Here is a 22383-nt window from a genome sequence, read left to right on the forward strand (position 1 = left end):
TTTTCAGGGGATGCTCCTTCCCCTTCAAGCCTGTGCCCGTGCAGTTCCCTCTACCTGAAAGATTTGCCCACCTAATACCTCATTCTCATCCCCTTACCTTCAGTTTCTGCCTGCTAGCTCCTCCCTTCCTTGAGATCTCAGTTTAGAAGACACTTCCTCCAGAAAACCTCAGATTACCCTCCCCAGGACTGGTTATGTGGTTTTCATGTTTACTGGACGCCAAGGTAGAGAGAACGATACCATGAACTTCCTCTCAGCCATCACTCAACTTCATTGGATGATGGAATATCCTCAAATATTCCATCAGTGTTCAAATTTCCTTCATTGTCTCATAAATAATTGAAATCATTTGTTTGAATCAAGATCCCGAGTTCACACTTTGCAAAATAATACTTTAATTTTTTCACTGAGTTAAGATCTACAATATAAGATCTACGATATATATGCATTGATTGCTCGTCCCTTAACACATTGCTTGAACCACATGGTATTGTCTGTGCTTGCATACACCCCAGGCCACACACCTGAGAAGCAAACTCACAGTTCACATTCATATTTGCAGAGCTAACCCCAACCACAAACTACGACTGATTTTGTCCCCTGAAAACGACTCGCCCAAATGTATTGACATCCCAGTTGTACCACCAGTATGGTCATGGTCAGCACAAATTGGCCTCATCATAGGGCTCTTCAAGAACTGGAAAACAGTGCGCTTTAAAGGAAAAGAAGGGAAAGACTCTGTGATGCTGCAATGGGCAGCTCCAGGCTCATCCGGCATGGCCTTGGAGGGCGTCTGGGCGGTTTGTAATAAGCAGAATGAAATGTACAAGTGCTCCCTGTGAGCCATACTGCACCATAGGCTGGATCTAAGTTTAGGTGGATCCTAAGATCTTCCCCCTCCTAAAAGCCTCTAAAAATAGCTTCTCTGTTACTTAGGAAATCTGTCTTGCTCCTGAGCACAAATATGCTTTGATTTGATTCCAACAGAAAAAGGCATTACTGCCTGAAAGAAACACACACACACACACACACACACACACACACACACACACACAACAGGGCTCTTAGTGATGGACATGGATGGATAACGTACTGTCTAGAATTACTTTCCTTGCCTTTTAGAATACACGTAACACTCCGCTACCCCCATTTCTGTGCTCCCTGCTGGAAACACAGAGGATGGGGGCTTCACCACGGCAAATTGGGGACTGTTAGGAGGAAGGAGATATAAGCCATGTTCCCAGTGCTGCTTTGTAACACAGAACGTGTCACAGAGAGAAATGCTGGGAAACAGAGAGGAAATAGGGGAGGATTTATATTTCCATGCTGGCAGTTGATCACATTCAGTCTTATTCAGCGAGGCTGCCTCAGTGCCTGTTGCCATGGGAACCAGACATGATTAAGTAGTTTACTGAATGCGGCTTCCACCGACCAACATTCTAAAGCTGGGTCAGGTTTTCATCCTCACGCCAGGTGTTGTAAAGCTACCAGGGTGTTTTCTTCTGATTGGTGTGTGTTTAATTTCACTGCCCACGAACATCCAAAACATTTGAAATAAAATGGCCAAGCACACGAACCTGATACTTATAGAATTTTGATTAGGTTGTCAGGAATGACATAACTTGGCACGTTTGCCAGGAGACGGCTGTCATCGTAAAATCTGAGATGTGTCCGTGCTGCATTTTTCATCCCAGTGTAAAGAATTCTGCGAGATCACCGAAGCCATCCCTGATTCGAAGTCTTCTCTTCCCTGACTGTGCTGGTTCAGAAAAACATTCGTTATTGTAGTGGCTTCTTTGTAACCTTTCCAGATGCTTCACATTCCTCATTTGTTCAAACTGGACAGTTCTCGGGTGCAAGTCTGGCCAGACATCTTGTCTCCCTAACCACCCAATGAGGTGTAGCAACCCTGGTTTCCTCCTCATATCCTGCCCTCTTAGTTACTCACATGACACACGTGGATGGGCAGCTGACACTTAGATACTGTGTATCTGGGATTCTTTCCAGAAACACTCTGCAGCGGTCAGTGTGTAGAAATCAGCACACAGTGGACAGTCAGCAACAAGGTGAGAGCTGGGGCAAGGCCATCTCAAAGGCCTGCGTGCAAATCTGGGCTTTGCTTCTAGAAGCTGGGTGACTTGCTTCCTTTCCCACAACTGCTTTGTGATTACTGGAATGCACTGCCCAGATTCCTTTTTGGGCCAGAAGGACTTATTCTCCCAGCTGCTGGAAGTGTTGTCAGCTGACAGCCGAATCTCTCTCCAGGAATTGCCTTCTCCTGAAAAGAGCCAGCTCCCACAGGGCCCTGTGGGACAGGCCCTGTCCTCCCTGGACATCCCACAAACAATATCTGGTAGAGGGGATGAAGGTAAGGGTGGTATGAAGGCCTGGTCCCTTCACATTCCCACTCACCTTACTCCAACGCAAGATCCCTCTGAAGGGTCATCCCAGCAACAAAGCCTCCTATAGAGTTGGCTGAAGCCCTAGTTGAGATGGCTTTGCTGTCCAGCTTTTCCCTCTGCTCAACACTACCTCTTTCCCTTCCCAACCAAGAGTGCTGCTCACAAGGATATACCCTCATAAATGGGCACAGGAATGTCCATCTCAGAATCTGCTTCTGGGATAAAAATCGGCAACAAACCTAAACTTCCTTTGTGAGGTTCCCTCTCTTACTTTTGCAGTGCAAGTCTGGAGGGATTTGCTCCATACTCAGCCTTGGGCTTCAGGCATTTGGAAAAGCCCATCTGCTCTTCCATTCCCAGACCACACCAGTGTCTGAATTAGGGCCATGAAACCGTGAGAAGAGTTCTGATGAGGACTCCTAAAAACGAAGATTTCCTCATTTTCTGGAAGGTCTACCAGAAGACATGTTCTCTGTCATTGGATATGAAAAAGGAAGCATGTGGCCTTTGAGTTGTTGACAGGCCTCTAAAGATGTTGAGAGACGCTTGCTGAGATTAGAGCGAACACGGGAAAGTGGAGGTGAGAAATAATCACAAGAATCGAACCGCTGGTTCAAACCACATCTGCACCAGGCACATCTGAAGTCAACCTACCTGTGCACTTCTTAACCAGTGAACCGATGAATTCACTCTATTGTCTGAGTCCATTTCAACTTCCCCAACTGTGAAATGGCATTGGTGACTCTAGAACCTTCCTCATGTGGAGGTTTTGGAGAATAAATTATCCACGGACCCAGCACATGGGAAATATCCCATGGATGTTAGTGATTCATATGGATTTCAAAACCCATAGCTGATTCACCTGATGGAAGCATGAGTTCCTCAAAGGTCTTTACAGGACGATGTCTGGGCTTCCCTTCAACCTGTAGTTCAAAGCTGAATCCAGAGCTAAGATCTTCAACTTTTACATAGTGGCATTTTTAAAAACTGAAATCTCATGTGGAAAGCATCGTTACATATATACGTGATAATCCCCAAGATGTGAGGGCACTTGCTATGTGTCAGGTACCATGCTCAACACGCTACTTTTAGGTCATATGTGTAAACTTGTGTTAGGTATGAATTCACTGACCCCTCCCAACAACCCTGTTACTGTCCCTTGTACTTCCTGGAAAACTTCTTGAATGCATTCACAATAGTACCGAGAACGGGGGAATTTGATGACTATCACTATTTACTCTGAATAATGGACACTGTGAACACAGTTTTGGGGTCACAAGACTTTTTTTAAAAAGGAGGAAATAGAATATATGTAGAGAAATAGCCTAAAGTAATAGCTGCGCGCACACACACACACACACACACACACACACACACACACTTATTTCAGCGCTTTAGCTGGGTCTCTGTGGGGCTGAGAGCAGTTGTTGAGAAATGTAGCAGCTCAGCCACAGACCTCTTTCATATTCCAAACAGGCCTGAGAAAACAATCTGGAAGGGGGAAGGGGATTGCAAGGCAGATTAAGGAAAGGAAGGAACATAACCTTATATAGAAATGTGAAATTTTTCTTTTTAAAGATTTTATTTATTTATTCGACAGAGATAGAGACAGCCAGCGAGAGAGGGAACACAAGCAGGGGGAGTGGGAGAGGAAGAAGCAGGCTCATAGCGGAGGAGCCTGACGTGGGGCTCGATCCCATAACGCTGGGATCACGCCCTGAGCCGAAGGCAGATGCTTAACCGCTGTGCCACCCAGGCGCCCCAGAAATGTGAAATTTTATATTAACTGGGGAGAGAGAAATATGCCAATTATAGGGTATGTAGGAAAATGTTTCATTTCCTCCTTTTGGGTTTGGTCTAAGAACTTACTTCTGTCAGTGGGAGACCGTGTGTGTGTGTTGGTGTGTGTATGAGCCTTCAACATCCTGACGGGCAATTAGGGAATAAAGAGTTTTATCTGCAACTACACTGGTAGGGAGATTGGAATTCAGGGTTAAGATTTAAGGACCCCTGTCACTGTTGGACTCTTGGAAGAGATTTGGAACACCAATAGCTTTAAGAACCATCCTGACACCCACGCCCCCAACGTGTTGACCCAGATCAAATAAATCAGCTTCTGGGCCATGACCGCTCAGAGAGGGACACTGATGAAGACCCAAGACTAAGTCAGGTTTGGATGAGCAGAAGAACTAGAGAGTTTGTCACAGAGTGGAAGGTGAGTTGTTGGGGGCAGATTTCAGAACTGGGGTGTGCCACCAAGAAGTCTCAGTGAACAACTGAACTGCTGAGAAAGTTTTCCCTTAAACTAGAGGAAAATTCTTGCATAGCCTCATCTGAAATCATGTCTTTCCTATCATATGTGATCTGAGTTTTCCTCAACAGTATGGTGAAATTCGACACCCCCTTATACCTTGTAAGCTGTGGCAATCAGGGGGCATGGGACCTGGGGGAGACCTGAAAACTGACTCTTGAGTTACAAGTGGGGTCAAATAAGCTTTTTTTCCCTAGCAGAGAGTAATCAAAATCCATTCCAAGCATTTCTCTACAGAATTGAAAATATTTGTTCAATATTTCCTGTGGTGGAAATGTGAGGTCATGTTGGTGATTGATCAAAGAAGTTGTGGGGACTGTGCATTTCTTAAAGAGAGAAATTTAGTACCAGTGGACCTCATATCACTATTTGTGAAGGATTCCCTATGCGAGTACCCCAGGTCCACAAAATACAGGCACATTTTCTGGGAGATGCTGCTGCATGACAGGACATCTGGGTAGCAAGAAAAGAGTGTGATGTGGGATGGGAAGCCAAGAGCTCCAGTTTCAACCCACCACCAGCCAGCAAGGTAACTTCTGACCCACCTCGTTGGCCTCTCAGAGCCTCAGACTTCTCTTCTTTAAAAGGAGAGCTTTGCAAATTCCACAATTAGACATTCATTCATTTGACCTCGGATGTTTCCTCCTGCTAAAATACACATACCCCTAAGAAAGATGCCCGAAACCATAATTGGGTTTTTATGCTAACGTGGATTTATTCAAGAACAGGCTTTGATGGACAAGAAGGAAGCATTGGAGGAGGTCACTGAGTTGAAGGAAGAGCACTGAGAGGGGAGGCCAGACAGGCTAGTGTACAGTTTTGATGAGAGCTAAAAGAAGAAAAATGAAGTTTGGACAGTGTCACCTTGTCAAAGAGAGAGGGAAGTAGACTCCCTACACGTGTCGCCACAGTAAGAGCTGGGTTTTACTAATATTTGTTCCACTGATAAGCAGCTGCTGGCTGTGCTGGTTAAAAGCCCAAAGTGCCAAATCATCACCGTTGGGTTTCTTCTGAGGTTGTGGTGCGACTGCCAGGTACCTATCCTTCAGAGTGAGAGACTGAATTCCTTTCTTTCAGTTTCCCCTAGAAATGGTGGATGTCTGGTGGTCATTTTCTAATGAAATCATTTGTTGAGAATGTAGGAAACTTCTGTTTTTATCAACTCCAAAATGAAAGATTAATCAATGATAAAAAAAAAAAAAAGTGGTGTCAGAAGAGGTAAAAATACCTTCGGTTTCTTCCAGCTCTGAAATATTTTGGTTGTGTGTCTTGCCTTGCATCCAGAAAATGGCGGTATCTGAAAGAGGCCCATACCCACAGGAACCAATTAAAGGGGAAGGAATGCACCGTGCTCGAGGCTGACCAATTTGGCTGACTCATTGAGAGCAGAAAATGCACTCTGTCAGTATTTGTTGAGCAATAAAAGGAGAGCTGTAAAATAAATAAACAAATGCATAAATACAAATAAATTTTAAAAAGAGCTGTGTCTTGTAGCTTGTAGCATCTCATAATTTCTTCCAGAAGTTCAGGAGACCCTGTGAAGTAGAGCTGAAACTCTGATTTTCTACAGACAAGTTCAGCTGGTCAGCTCAGTGCAGGGCTCAGTATAAACAACTCCCTTTAGAAGCCGCCAAGAGAATGGTCTTAACAAATCTAGCATGCTTGGATAGTTTAGGACAATCTCTTAATCCAATCATCTGAGCCTTACAGCTCACAAAACAAAACAGAAATGCTTCTTTTGCTATCACTGAAGATTTCTAATCCAGCCTTGGGGCGCCTGGGTAGCTCTGTCAGATAAGCATCTGACACTTGATTTCGGCTCAGGTCATGATCTCGGGGTCGTGGGATCCAGCCCCGCATCTGGCTCCGTGCTCAGCACAGAGTCTGCTTGAGATTCTCCCCCTCCCTGTGCTCACCCTTGTGTGCACTCCATCTCTCTCTCAAAAAAATAAATAAATCTTTAAAAAATCTTTTTAAAAAATTGGGTCCTGAATAATACAGGGACTGTAATAAAGTGGCAGGAGAAAATATAAAAGTGGTGTTTTTGTCCTGAAATAAGCTTTCTTCCTCAAAGAAACAAGTAGGCACATTTCCTCCTCAGGGTTTCCTCAAGGACTGCAGGATCTGGGACCTTTGACCCTTGTGTGTCTGGTAACTCACTCTCTATATGTAAAAAACTTTCTAGTTCTCGGAAGAAGACTAGACAATACAGCCCTATGCTCTGCAAAATAGATTTCTTCCCAGAGAATTTTATCTATCTACTCACTTTTCTATGATTTATTTTGAAGCACTTGAAACATTTTTTGGCTCTGTGGGGAGATGATCTGAATTCACTTAACAGACTGTAGGCTAGACTTTCCAGATCTGTAACTCGACAAAGGGGATTTATGGCTTTTACAAATGCTGGAAAGTAAAAGCTTCCGTGGGTTAAATTCCACCGATAACTTGCTGGTGATTTGTACCCAACATTTAGTGATTTATTAACAAAACAGAAGAGGAGCTGTTTAAGGTATTAGAACAGAATTCAAATCCTGAGTCAGTTGTAGCCAAGTAAATGACAACTCCCAGTTGTGTAATTATTAGGAGACCTGTTGTCAGCTCAGTGCATGTAACACCAAGTCTTGCCATAGACATCAAAGTGAGACATTATGCTTTAAAAGGTCTATTTCCTTAACGTTAATGTTTTCTACAAATGTAAGAATGTTAAAGTACCAGAAGTTCGTCTGGACTTTCATTCATGCTCTCAACCAAAAGAGTTTAAGCTGAGTTGAAACCTTGTTCTCCCACCCCATCTCACAAGACTTGAGTCTCAGAGGAGGAAAAAAGAGAACAGTAAACTCCAACGAGAAACACAGGAAATGAGACTTGTGAGAGAATTCTCCCAGTCTCTGCATGTTCAGTTGAATGCAGCTGTGTCATTGAGGGCCAAGACCGCAGCAAAACAGAAACTGCTTAGCTAAACGCTTTCCACTGAAGTGGTCTCAAGAATGTCCTTGTTCTCGGTTTCAGATGCTGATTCACATTATCAATTTTTAGATATGGATAGTATTGGGTGTGACTGGCCGCATCCAGCAGGATCCCCAATTAGGACAGAAGTATTCATTGTTTATGTTGCCTTTGATTTGTTTCAAATCTAACAATGTTCTGAGGCACCTGGGTGGCTTAGTCAGTTAAGCGTCTGCCTGGCCCAGGTATGATCCCAGGGTCCTGGGATCGAGCCCCATGTCAGGCTCCCTGCTCAGTGGGGAGTCTGCTTCTCCCTCTGCCCCTCCCCCCATTCTGTGCTTGCTCTCTCTCTCTCAAATAAATAATTAAAATCTTTAAAAAAAAAAATCTAACAAGGTTCCTTAAAAGTTTTCCCAATGCTGTCATTTGTGGAAAAACTGGCAGTTTAACCATGGGAATAACGGTGATGATGGGGGGGGGAGTGGAAGGAGCTAAGAAGAGAATAAGAGGAACAAAGAGGCTGATTTTGGGTAGGATGGTTGGGGAGGCTTCTCTGAGTGGACAATAATTAAGCTAAGATCCAAAGAAGAAAAGAAAGGGCTAGCATAAGAAAAGAATGAGAAGAACTTTCCTGAAGAAGGAACAGCATGTGCAAAGGCCCTGTGGCCGGACAGGGTCAGTGTAGTGAGCCTGAGGGAGAGTGGTATGAAATGAGCTTGGGGACGTGGGTAGGTACTATAGCAGCTTATAGGGCACAACAAGGTTATATTTGATTCTAAGTGCGGTAGAATCTGTTGAAGGATGTTAAATAGATCATGGTACAATCTGCTTTGTAAAATCAACCTATTTTCTGTGTAGAGAATGGGTTGGATAGGGCAAGGAGATTGGGTGGTAAGGGAGGTGGAGAGGTTTGAAATGGGCTTTGGAGATAAAATCAATAGCCCTTCTGATGAATTGGATACAGAGAGGGAGGGATAGGATGAATCAAGGTATACTGAAGTTTCTCACGAGGGAGACTAAAGCAGGGGTGCGGTACCATTTACAAAACAGGTAAGGCTTAGGGGTGGGGCAACAGGTTTGGGAGGCAAGGAACCAAGAACAGCAGGAGATACATTGTGATATCTGTGAAATTCTCTAGTGGGGATATCAAGAAGGCAGTTGGATATAGGAGTCTTGAGTTCCAGGAAGAGATCAAGGCTGGAGGTATTAAAATTGATATCCACATGGTATGAGAGCCATGGGTTTGGATAAAGTTATGTGGAGAGACAAGAGAGAAAATTACCAAATTTAGAGATTGGATAGTGGAAAAAGAACTTACATGGATGGCAAACAAGGAGAGATCAGTCTCCCAGGGACCACGAGGAGAGTATTTCCAGAAACAGTGGGGTGGTCAACTGGATCAGTGATGCTTAGAGATCAGTTAATACAAAAACAGAAAAATGTCCATCAGATTGGGCAACAAGGAGGTTGTTGTTAACCATGATGAAAGCAGGTTCGATGAAATGATGGGGGCAAAAGCCAGACCAGAGGGAATGGGGGAGGGGAAGAGGTTGAGACAGCGTGTAGAGGGCGTTCTTCCAAGAAATTTGGCTCTGATGAAAGTAGTTAAAAAGATCTTAGCTTCTATATACATGTTGTGCAAAAACAAAGCTCTAAGATTCTTTTCATTTTAGTCTGGTTTTCCCTTCCTGTTTTGATTGCAAAGTCCTCTTTGCTTCAATTTTCAATTAGCACTAACTGGAAAATCACCTCCTTTCATCCCAGCACGAAACCTGGACATTATTGTTCTGTAAAGTAACTACTAATTACTTTGGCAAAAGTAAGCTTCCTGAAAGACTGTGTCTTTGCTGAATAAAGATATCATTTAGGCAGCCCTGATTTCTTGTTAGAAGCTGAAAATATTTATCTTCATAATACCAAATACTTATTCAGGAGAAATAATCCCCTTTATAGTTTAGCCAAGAAATTGAAAATGACCTTTAAGGGCAGGGACAGCTTGTCTCCTATTGTTAGTGCAGTAATAACTTTGGAAGAGGAGAAATTGGTCTGTCATGCTCACTTCTGTTTCACATCTTTTCTTCGGCAAGATGTGTCAGGGACGACCAGCCCTCAAGACTCTCTACCCCTTTCCCAGCTCCTGGACAAAAATGTTTGCTTGAGTTTTCCTTAAAATGCTCCTGGGAGGTGTCCAAAAGGACTTTCATATGCTAAAGAAGACCCTCAGGATATTGGAGGCCTTGCTGTTATCAAGCGAAGTTTGTTTTTCCCTCTAGCAAAGCATTAACATTAAGATAGTTGGACATTTCCTGCAAGAATGTCACACATATCCCACCCAGGAGTGAGGGTGCGTTGTGGGGTGTCAGCTTGTGCTTTGTCCTCAGCTCGCCTTCTGTTTCCTCGTCAATGCCTGTGACCAATAGAATATTACAGAAATGACAGAGGATGACTTCCGAGGCTAGGTCACAAAAAACACTATGACCTCCACCTTGCTCTCTCTTGGACTGTTTACTCTGGGAAAAGACAGCCACCGGGTCATGAGAACAGTAAAGCAATTTGTTGAGAGGTCCTCATGGAGAGGATCTCAAGGTTCCTGTCTCTAACCAGGGCTATGTGAGTGTGCCATCTTGGAAATGGATCTTCTAGCCCAAGTCAAGCCTTCAGACGACTACAGCCCCAGCCAGCACGTTGCTGCAGCCTCCCGTAAGACCGGGAGCCAGACTCACCCAGCTAAGCTGCTACTGAATTCCTGACCCATGGAAACCACAATATAAAATGCTTATTGTTTTACCACACTAAATTTGGGCATAACAGAGCAATAGATAACAGTACATCACTGAGACTGATATTGGGAACAGCACCACATCTTTCCAGAAGAGTTTGCATATTCTAAAGAAGATTGTTTTAAACTCAAATCTGTAACTGATAAATTTCAGAAAACAGAAAAAAATGCAGTGAAAGATTCAAGGCAGGGTAAGGAGACGAGATCATTTTCCTGTGCATATGTATAATTTGTAAAATAGGGGAGGGCAGAAGATGCTAATATACAGTAAGTAGGTCCTATATACCCTGCCTTCAGATCAAACCTCTCCTAAGTCTGTACTTCTTTAAAAAAAAAAAAAAAGAAGAATGCACTGAAGCAGACTATCATGTTAGATTAAAAATAGCCACTTCCGGGGAATCCAGCTAGACCATAGCCCACCAGGCTGGGAGGAAGCCCAAGCTAGCCATTTGGAGAGGTACTGGAAAAGAGAGTGATGCCTGACCAGCCCCTAGCTGATCCAGCCATCCCAGCTGAGTGCTGGACATGCAAGTAGAGAAGCCATCTTGGACATCCGGTCCAGTCAGTCTTTCAGCCAATTCCAGCCCCAGCTGCCATCTCACTGCAACTGAATAAGAAGCCTGAGAAGATCCTCCCAGTTGAGCCCAGCCAGCCAACAGAACAGAGGGAGATAATAAAATGGTTGGTTTAAGCCACTAAGTTGTGGAATGGTTTGTTCTGCCGCAAAATAATTGGAACAATGAGAGGGAATTGATCAGAGAACACTAGGATGGGTTAATGCAGGTGATCATTAGTTTGTAATGGAGCCATTGTCTGATGGTGTGACTTTCTCCAGCTCAGCTTCTCAGGTTCAGGAGGAGGGGAATAAATAATAGGGCTGGAAAAGATTATTATTTTGCCACATGTCAGGAAGAGACAGGAAACCAAGGGGTGATAAATGGGCATGTAATGAAACTGAATTTGATTTAAAAAGGAGGAAAGGAATCCAGAAGATGGAGATATGGCTCCTGAAGTCTTGTTCTCTAGGGCCAGTGTTGCCCCAAAAATTATGCTGTTAAAAAACCCCAAAGCTAATGGTTGACCATTAGCATTTTCTCTTGTGAACTCTTGACTACCTCATTTCATTCACACTTTTCTGTCTTCCACTGTAATAAGTTAGTCACTGAGTCATTCCCAGCTATGACATGGTGACATTTCATAGGGCAATGGCCATCTTGTTCTTTTGAACATTCTGGTATCCCCCTGCATTATGCTTCAAACAGGCCTTCAATGAAAGTTTGTGGTGCTGCTAGTTATTTAGTTTTTAAGAAGAAACATCAACATCCTCTTATTGTTAACATTTTTCTTGATCATGAAGCAGAGTGCAGGAAGCTTATGGTCCTGGCACCAAAACAGACACATAGATCAATGGAACAGAATAGAGAACCCAGAAATGGACCCTCAACTCTATGGTCAACTAATCTTTGACAAAGCAGGAAAGAATATCCAGTGGAAAAAGGATAGTCTCTTTAACAAATGGTGCTGGAAAAAATGGACAGCCACATATAGAAGAATGAAACTGGACCATTTTCTTACACCACACACAAAGATAAACTCAAAATGGATGAAAGACCTAAAAGTGAGACAGGAATCCATCAAAATCCTAGAGGAGAAAATAGGCAGCAACCTCTGTGACCTCAGCCACAACAACTTCTTGCTAGACACATCTTCAAAGGCAAGGGAAACAAAAACAAAAATGAACTATTGGGACTTCATCAGGATAAAAAGCTTCTGCACAGCCAAGGAAACGGTCAACAAAACTAAAAGACAACCTACAGAATGGGAGAAGATATTTGCAAAATGACATATCAGATAAAGGGCTAGTACCCAAGATTTATAAGGAACTTATCAAACTCAGCTCCCAAAAAACAAATAATCCAGTCAAAAAATGGGCAGAAGACATGAACAGACATTTCTCCAAAGAAGACATACAAATGACCAACACACATGAAAAAATGCTCAACATCACTTGGCATCAGGGAAGTACAAATCAAAACCACAATGAAATACCACCTCACATCAGTCAGAATGGCTAAAATTAACAAGACAGGAAACAACAGTATGGAGGTTCCTCAAGAAGTTAAAAATAGAGCTACCCTATGACCCAGCAATTACATTACTAGGTATTTACACCAAAGATACAAATGTAATGATCCTAAAAGGCACATGCACTAGAGGGGCGCCTGGCTGGCTCAGTCGGTGGAGCCTGTGACTCTTGATCTCATGGTTGTGTTTGAGCCCCATGTTGGGCGTGGAGTCTACTTCAAACAAACAAAGAAACAAAGAAACAAAACACTGAAAACATACTTCCTATCACTGTCTTGGATCATTTGGACGACTTCTCTCGGTCAGGTCAACCTCCTCATTCTTGAGGTAGCTCTTGACTTTGGTGAGGCTTCCAACTGCAAATACTTCAGACTCAGGTATTAGGTATTGACCATTTATCAATGAAAATGCTTATTCTTCAGGGAGGTAGGGTAAGGAAGGATTTTTTGTTGTTTGTTTTTGTTCTTTTTTTCAATAGGAGACTTTGGCAGGGCCTCCAGCTGGCAACAAAATGATACTTGAGACATTAGGGAAAGTACTTAGGAACTGAGTGTTCCTAGGCTTATCAAGTGGATGGTTTGTACTAGACAGTCAAGAAAGAAGGGTTTATTTTCAGAAGGGAGGTACATGCTATTAAGAGAGTTAATGGGACAAAAGTTGATTCTCTTGCCTTATACCACCTGCTATTCCGAGGCTGGTCTACGTGAAGAACAAAATGTGAGAATCATTGTCTGCAGTTTCCATAGAAGCAGTCTCAGTGTTCGCTGATAAGTTACAGTCTCTCCAACAGCCACTCCCAAACCATTAAAACAGGTCTGAACCCATCCTGTCTGGTAAGTAGCTCATATTTCACAAAACAAAAGTGAGAAAAGCAAATGCAGATGGCGCCCAATATTTCAACCCATGACTGTGTTGACTGGGCGTAGACTAGGAAATACACTGGTTGGTTGGCACAGTGGGTAGAGCACAAAACTCTTGATCACGAGGTTGTGAGTTCAAGCCCCATGTTGGGCATGGAGTCTACTTAAAAAAATAAAATTAAAAAAAAAAAAAAGAACACCTTAAAGAGGGACCATCTATCTCTTCTATATGCATTTTGTGAATAGCTTTTAATCCTTTTGTTATTGAAAAAAGTGGTATTGTGAAATTAAAATGGGTAGATTTCTTTTTTTAAAAGATTTTATTTATTTATTTGACAGAGAGAGACACAGCCAGCGAGAGAGGGAACACAAGCAGGGGGAGTGGGAGAGGAAGAAGCAGGCTCCCAGTGGAGCAGGGAGCCCGATGCGGGGCTCCATCCCAGGACCCTGGGATCATGCCCTGGGCCGAAGGCAGACACTTAACGACTGAGCCACCCAGGCGCCCCCTAAAATGGGTAAATTTTTACAGCAATAAACTCAATACAGATAAATATCTTTGGAAGGTAAAAATCTTTAAGTTAAATAAATTTTAAAAGTTATGAACTAAGTGTAGCGGTGCCTGCGTGTCTGTCAATTAAGCACCCAACTCTTGATTTCAGTTCAGGTCTTGATCTCAGCAGCATGAGTTCAAGCCCCGCATTGGGCTCCACACTGGGCATGAAGCCAACTTAAAAAAAAAAAAAGTTATGGGCTAAGTGTTCAAATATACTTTTGCCTAATTATCTTTCCATTTAGTTGATCTATAGCATTTTTTAAAGTGATTTTTAAAATTTATTTGTCAGAGAGAGAGAGTTCACAAGGTGGAGGGGAGCAGCAGGCAGAAGGAAAAGCAGGCTCCCTGCTAAGCAAGGAGCTCCATCCTGGGATCATGACCTGAGCCTAAGGCAGATGCTTAACCGACCGCCCAGGCGTCCCTCAATAGCATTTTTAGTACATCATGTTGCAATTGTTTAAATTCTAAGCTGTGATTCATATTTAATACTAATAGCTATTATTCGAGCAGCCGAGACTGGAAATGGAAGGACATTTTCCCCCAAATAATCAAGTTGTATAGAATCTAAGCCCAAAAGAAAGATTTGTGTAGGTGAAAAAGACATGATATCATTTGGTTCAGCCTAACTTCTACTTGACTTGGGAAATATTGTAGAGTTTGTCTCTGTATTTGTGATTTCTGCATCCAACTTAAAAAAAAAAAAAATTTAAGAGAGCTCATCAAACCCATGTTTTCACAATATCCCTGGTGGGTTGTAAATATTACTGTCACTGTTTACTAGCTGTGAAAATAGCCTAAGAAGTTCAGGGATTTATCAAAGTTCTTGGCAAATGTGTTGTGGGGAAAGGTAAGTGACGTTGGAGCCAAAGATACCGGATGTAGTCTCGATGTTCGTTATTTACCTTCTATGTAAATATTTTCCCCACTTATGGTTTGCTTTCGTGAGTCATTAGGTAAAAGCAACCCCGCAGGGGCGGGGTGTGGATTACCAGCTGGCCTCTGCGGCTGGGGGGTGTGGGACGACCAGCTCGAGTGGAGGAGACCCTGCCGTGCAGCCCTGAAAGAATTCACCCAAAGCATAACAAAGGAGATAAGATAGAAATTTATTGAATACATTGCGGGGGAGGGGAGGTGGGGCAGGACAGCCCGGGAGAGCCCAGGAGGCAGTGTGGGGGGAGGCCTCTAGTTAAGGGGGAAGGTGAGGCGGTCTAGGGACGTGTGGGAGTTTCCTTTTTTGGTTCCTGTGTACGCAGCACATTGGTCAGCTAGGGCCTGTGGGTGTTTTGAGGTGGGTCGCCTAAAGGGCCTGTTGTATCCAGTCTGGTGGTCACTGTGGGCCTTTCTACCTCACTCAGGTCTCCATTGCTCAAGCCTCTTGCCTAAAAGCGGCGTCTACAGGGGAGGTGATTTAAACCCAGGATTGCAGCGCCAGGTCCTGTGCGGTGACGAATGCTTTGGATTCAGAGGCAACCCTGTGATTTTAGGTGTCCGTGTCATGTTTGGATGACTCATGTTGGCATCACCTTGAAGCCTAGTTGGTGCTTTACCATCTGGAGCTCCTGAAAATACATGATGTAACCGGAGAACATTAGGTGAGAGATGAATCACAGATACGAAAGGCCTGCAAAATGGCATATTCCCTGAGTATTATTCCACTGTGGCTAGACTGCGGGGAGCAGTCAAAAGCCTTGCAACTCGGAGAGAGGGCTTGCTTACTCAAAGAGATTGATAGCATCAGCCACCCCGCCCCACCCCCCCCAGTTGGTTAGAAATTCAGAATCTCAGGCCCCAGGCAGGCTAAATCAGAATCTGCACTTTAACAAGACCCTTGGTGATTCAGGGGTAAGTTAGAGCTGCAGAGGTGATGATCTAGGCCCTAGATTCTAGGACCTCCTGTTACTGTATTTGATTTCCACGATTATCCGGAAGACCCAGGACACCTTTCTCCCTCTTCCTTCCACCCATTTCTCTTCTGTTCTCTTTCTCTCTTCCTCCTCCTTAGTCTCTTTCTCTCTCTCTCTCTTCCTTCCTGCCTCCCGCTCTCCTTATTCTCCTCTCTCCCCCTCTAGAACATATGCTAGGGAAATAGGGACCTTCAACTCATGCATTTTTGTAAAAAGATTTTATTTATTTATTTGACAGAGATAGACAGCGAGAGAGGGAACACAGGCAGGGGGAGTAGGAGAGGAAGAAGCAGGCTCCCAGCGGAGCAGGGAGCCCGATGCGGGGCTCGATCCCAGGACCCTGGGATCATGACCTGAGCCAAAGGCAGATGCTTAACGACTGAGCCACCCAGGCGCCCCTCAACTCATGCATTTTTATGAGTATTTGAGAAGTCAAATAAGTCCGCCTCCATGCAGCATAAATCTGTAAAGGAGCTGAAAGTGGGACATGGAAAGGCTGTGGTGATCATTCTCGCTGCTGAGTTGGAGCTGAGTGAGGACTTGGGAAGGTGTGAGCGTTGCCTCCCTCCTCTGCTAGCCTGTGGTCAGTCGCTGAGATCCTAGCACTCACCGAAGTTACCGAGCAGGAGGCCTCCGGACTCTGCCCCTTGCTTTCTTTTGTTTCTATTTTATTTTGAACTAATTTCAAACTTAAAGAAAATAGCAAAAATAATGCAACGGACTTCTGTATATCCTTTGTCCAGAGGCACTTTAAGTAAGCTCTACCCTCACCCCCAACATGGGGCTTGAACTCACAACCCCGAGATTAAGAGTCACATGCTCTACAAACTGCGCCGGCCAGGTGCCCCTAGATTCACCATTTTTAACATTTTACAATATTTGCCATGCTCTCTCTCTTCCTCTTTGTGTGCGCGCGCACGCAAATCACTACCTCAGGAGGCCATATCTATTATGCCTCTTACCCCCATGCCCCCCCCCTTTTTATGTAGGGTTGGCGAGGATCATACCATATTTTCTCAAAGTTGTGATTTCAGTTTTATGATTCTGGAGATTATTTACACTGATTGCTTAACAAGAAAAAAGAAATTCAAAGTTCGCAATATTAAAAAGCTTGCCTTGTCCATGAATTCCACTCTTAGAGTTAATTAGGGTTTTATTTAGTTTTTCCTCTATGCCTGCTTAAATACTCCATCGTCCTTGAGAACAAATAGCCACATTTAAGCTATCTTTCCAATCATTTTTTAGGTGCAATTTTTCTTTTTTTTTTTGAAATGTCTATGGGGAGAACTGACAAGGGCTAACCACCTTTTGGGTTTGAGTATGTGTGGAGATTTTTTTTCCAGCTTTATTGAGATAACTAACATACAACCTTGTGTACATTTAAAGTGTACAACTTGATGATTTGATCACTTCTATATTGCAAAATGATTGTCACCATAGCATTAGCCATAACACCTCCATCCTATTATGTAAGCGCCATTTCTGTGGCAAGATCTACTCTCTTAGCCACTTTCAAGTACACAATACAGTATTGTTCGCTTTAATCACCCTGCTGTATATTAGGTCCCCATGTACATTAGATCTTATAACCGGAAGTTTGATCCCTTTGAAAAATACCGCCCCATTTCCCACATCCCCCAGCCCCTGGTAACTACCACTCTATTCTGTTTCTCTACTAATACGTTAGTGCATATTTTCTAAAACCAAGAATATTCTTTTATGAAATCTCAGAAATTTAACATTGACAGAATACTATAACCTAATCTACGGTCCGTATTCCAGTTTTATCAGTTGTCCCCAAATGTCTTGTATAGGATTTTTTTTCTGAAACAGGATCCAGCCCAGGAGCACATGGCATATTGGATGGTCGTGTCTCTGTAATTTCCTTTAATTTGGAACATTTCCTCAGCTTTTCTTTGTCTGCCAAAGACAAAGAAAGATGAGGTGACATCCTGGAACAGTATAGACCAATCATGACTTTTTCATTATTAGGCTCAGATGACCTATTTTAGGCTTGAATACCCCACAGGCTATTATGTCCTTCTGCCTGTGTTTTTTTCTAAACCACAGTTAGTGAGTTTTAGCAAGCTCATGCAAGAAATGTTTTCACAGGATTGAGACCAAGGACTCGCTATAAAAATTTCAGATTCTCCATCCTAATATTCCTTCCCCTGTAGGCTAAAATATTTTCCATACCCTGGTTGGAACAGCCAAAAAGTTCTGTGCAGTAGTGGCAATAGTCTGCCCTTTAGGTACCAGTGTGGACTTGGGAAATTCAGAAAACGTAGGGGGCCACACTCTCAACAGACATGGCTCAGCAGAGGTCATGGCCCGGCACTGGCCTCTTAGGTGGTATCTTGGGGAAGGGAGTATGAAATTTCATCAGAAAGGGTAGGCCCTGGTATTAGTTAATATTCTTTGGGCTGCTAATAACAAAAAGTCTGATTCTCCTTACCTTGTAAGAAAGCAAATATATTAGAACTATACTAGTTGGAATATACTAGAGCCTCACTACTCAAAAGTGTGGTCGCTGGACCAGTAGCATCAGCAACACCCGGGAGCTTGTCAGAACTGCGGAATCTTGGGGCACCCAGCTGGTTCATTTGTAGGAGCATGTGACTCTTGATCTCGGGGTTGTGAGTTCAAGCCCCACATTGAAAAAAAAGATTAAAACTTAGAAAAACTTAGGGAAAAAAAGATTGAATAAAAGAACCGCAGAACCTCAAGCCCCACGTTGCAACCATTAAATGGCAGTCTGCAGTTTAATAAGATACCCAAGTGATCACCTGCTTGTTAAAGTGAGCAGCACTGATGTGGGGTGAGGCAGGAGACTCAAGGAGCTGGCAACAGCTGCAAACCAAGCCTTAGGATGCAAGAACCGGGCAACTCTGGATTTGTAGGAACTGTAGGAGCATACGACGCCTCCTCTTAGAGCCCACTGTTCAGAAGACTTACCGCAAAGCCACGGAGATGAGAAGTACAGCGTGGGGAATACAGTCAATAATACTGTAATAATGTTGTACGGTGACAGATGGCGACTACACCCATTATGGTGAGAGGTAGTTCTATATACTACCTCATTATGTTGCACCCCTGAAACTAATGTAACACTGTAGGTCAACTATACTTCAATAATAATTTTTTAAAGATTTTTTTGATTCATCTGAGAGAGAGAGAGAGGGAGGGAGAGAGAGCACACGAGCTGGGGGAGGATCAGAAGGAGAAGGAGAAGCAGACTCCCTGCTGAGCAGGGTCCCTGATGTGGGGCTCCATCCCAGGACCCCGGGATCATGACCTGAGCTGAAGTCAGATGCTTAACTGACTGAGCCACCCAAGTGCCCCAATACTTTTCTTTTTAATTAGAAAGAAAGAGAAAGAAAGAAAGAAAGAAAGAAAGAAAGAAAGAAAAGAAAGAAAGAAAAGAAAGAAGATTCAGCACAAGTACTCCCCAACTCTAGTCTCTGAATTCAAAATTCCCAGTTCCCAGTGCAGTAGTTTCTATTGGTGCCCCAACCATGGCCCTCAGATCACCTGTGCACCAGTCTCCTATGTGTTTATGGCTTCCCACACCTTCTCTTGGTCCAGAGCTGCTCTCTGACCACTGTCTCAAGCAAGGCAAGCCAGCAGGTATGCGAAGTTCATGCCCCCAGGAGTAGCCCTTGTAGAATAAGATAGACTTGGTGGGTACGTGCCTCAGCCCTCACCCCCAGCAGGGTAGCGTGCATCCCAGGAGGACTGAGCCCCGGTTGCCCACAGTGGTCACTCCGTCTTGTGTAACGCACTGGAGTCCTGTTGTACCGGCTCACAAAAGCCATTTGTTAATTTTTCAGAAACTGCACAAGCTCAAAGCCATTATTAAAATAAATTATATTAAAAACAAAGATAAGGGGCACCTGGGTGTCTCAGTCAGTTAAGTGTCCGACTTCAGCTCAGATCAGGATCTCAGGGTCCTGGCATCGAGTCCCTGCCTCAGCTCCTGGCTCAGTAGGGAGTCTGCCTCTCCCTCTGCCTCTACCCCTCCCCTCATTCATGCTCTCTGTCTCTCTCTCAAGTGAATAAATAAAATCTTAAAAATATAAATAATTTATAAAGATTAAAAAAACAAAAACAAAGGTAATACATACTAAACTCACTTCCTAATTGCTCTTAAGGCTATTTACACCTATTATATTTGCACGATGGAAATGTGCAGTGGTGTACAATTGTGCATTTCTCACAGCTCGCATTCAGTGATGTTATGGTGGTAGCTGGAAAATGGCCGTGGTGGGAGTACTGATACCATGGAAATTGGCAAATGCTGCAAATTAGATTCTTTTTCCCGGAGAGTGAATTATTAAACATTTATCATCTCTCCATGGACTTACACATTCGTTACCAGCTCTTCTCTGTTCCTTGTCCCCTTCTTCACTCCTTCGTAATACTTTCTGAGATCCCCATGCAAATAAGTTACTTGCACACATATCTTTGTCTTCGAGTTTGCTTTTGGAGAAATGCAAACTAAAATGACAGGAGAGAAAAATCTGATTTTTCCAAGCCGAAACCGCTGCTCACTTCTGGATCAATTAGCAACAGCCCGGGAGTTGGGCCTCTTAGCACAAAGCTGCCCCCACATATCTACCCTTTGAGAGTGCAGTTTCCAAGCAATGAGGAATTGCTGTGAGCCCCATAGTCCCTGCAAGGGAAGCCTGGCAGAACTCTCAGCCTACTGAAAATTGATTTCTAAGGAGGTGTTGGGGAAAAAAAGCTGATATGGAATTCATTAGGGAAAGGAATTGAATCTCCAACTCAGGAGAGCTAGTGGGTGTCATGTGTGTGAAATTCATGGGTTTCAGCATAGGTCAGTGGTTATCAGACTTCCAGAAATTTTAATCCAACAGAGTCAATTTTTTAAAAATTCTGGATCTAGACATAGGATTGCCAACTTTTATTATTGCCAAATAGAACATATAAAACCTATAAAATATATATAAAAGCATATAAAATATCTGCCATGTACTAGCCGTGCGAACTTCACCTCGCTACGGCTCAACTTCCACAGTACTAAATGGTAGTAACAATCTACAGGTGGTACAAGAAAAAAAAAATTATAAAACAAAACAAACTACTGTCATTTCTATTTTAATGGCTATTTTAACCTTTAAAAAGTAGAATAAATAGTATTTATTACGGGATATCTTTTTATGCGATAAATTTGGCTTCGTGGAGAATTTATGGCATTTCCTTTGTATTTCTCATTTCTCTTCTGGCTAGTGAACGTGTCTCCAAGGAATCATTACTCGTCCACACTGACTTTGGGGAAATCACTCTTCCAGGCGGAGTTCTAATGATTTTACAGTACACAAAGAGACAGTCTCTGAAGTGAACAAAAATAAAGAGAGAAATGAATGTTTTCGTGGAAAGGATGTGGTAGAGATCGCACCATCCATCTTTCAGAGACTTCTTTCTGCTTCCCTCAGTACATCCATTCTGCCTGTTGCTTCCTCTTCCTACGGCCTTCCCCTGTTGACTCATCTTGGACTTGCCCTGATTATTTACAACCTCGTGGCATAAATACGTAGCACTTACTGAGGGCTTCCTTCTCAGTGTCTGTTATGGGCTGAACTATGTCCCACAAAAGGACAAGTTCAAGTCCAACCCCTATCTCTGTGAATGTGACCTTACTTGGAAATAAGGGTCTTTGTAGATACAATCAAGTTAGGATGAGGTCATTAAGGTTGGCATGAATCCAATATGACTGGTGTCCTTAGAAAAAGAGAAGAAGAAACATGGAGACAGAAACACACACAGAGGGAAGATGACGTGAAGACCGACACACAGGGAGAATGCTATGTGAGGGTGGAGGCAGAGACTGGACGGAGCGATCCATCTGCAGGTCAAGGAATGTTGAGGATTGCTGGCAAGACCAGAAGCTAAGAGAAAGACATGGAACAGATTCTCCTAGTGCTTTCAGAGACAGCATGGTTTTCCTGGCACCTTGATTTTGCTCTTCTGGCTTTCAGAACTGTGACAATAAGTTTCTGATGTTTTTAGCCACTGACATTGTGGTACTTTGTTACAGAAGTCTTAGGAAACTATCACAGTATCCCAGCTAAAGTTGCTGAGAGAAGCTGCTCAGGGGGTCTAACCCTGGTCCAATCAGGGGCCAGCTTTACTTCCCGGCCTGAGTAACTCTCTGAGTGCGACAGTTTGACCTACATGTCTAATATAGGAAGGCTGGCAGTCTAGGACCCACTTGAAGAAAGGCCAGTGAGTGTGGCCAGTGGCTTGAAGATACAGGCAAGGAAGCAGGACTCTTACTCTCTGTCTTCATTGGCTTGTAACTTGGCTTCCAAGAGGGGAAAATGAACCCCAAAGTTTCTCATTTCTGCAGGCCTAAATGAGAAGCTCTCGATCTTTTATCATGGAGGAAAGGGAAGCTTTCCAGGGTTGAATACCAATCACTGAAATAATGTTGACCAATACTGCCTTATTCTGATAAAATATCTTAATTTCTCCGTGCCACGCATTCTTGCAAGATATGGTTCCACGGGAGAAGAAACGTGG

Source organism: Ursus maritimus, unplaced genomic scaffold (genome assembly GCF_017311325.1).
Source record: "Ursus maritimus isolate PB19 unplaced genomic scaffold, ASM1731132v1 scaffold_22, whole genome shotgun sequence".
NCBI lineage: Eukaryota > Metazoa > Chordata > Mammalia > Carnivora > Ursidae > Ursus > Ursus maritimus.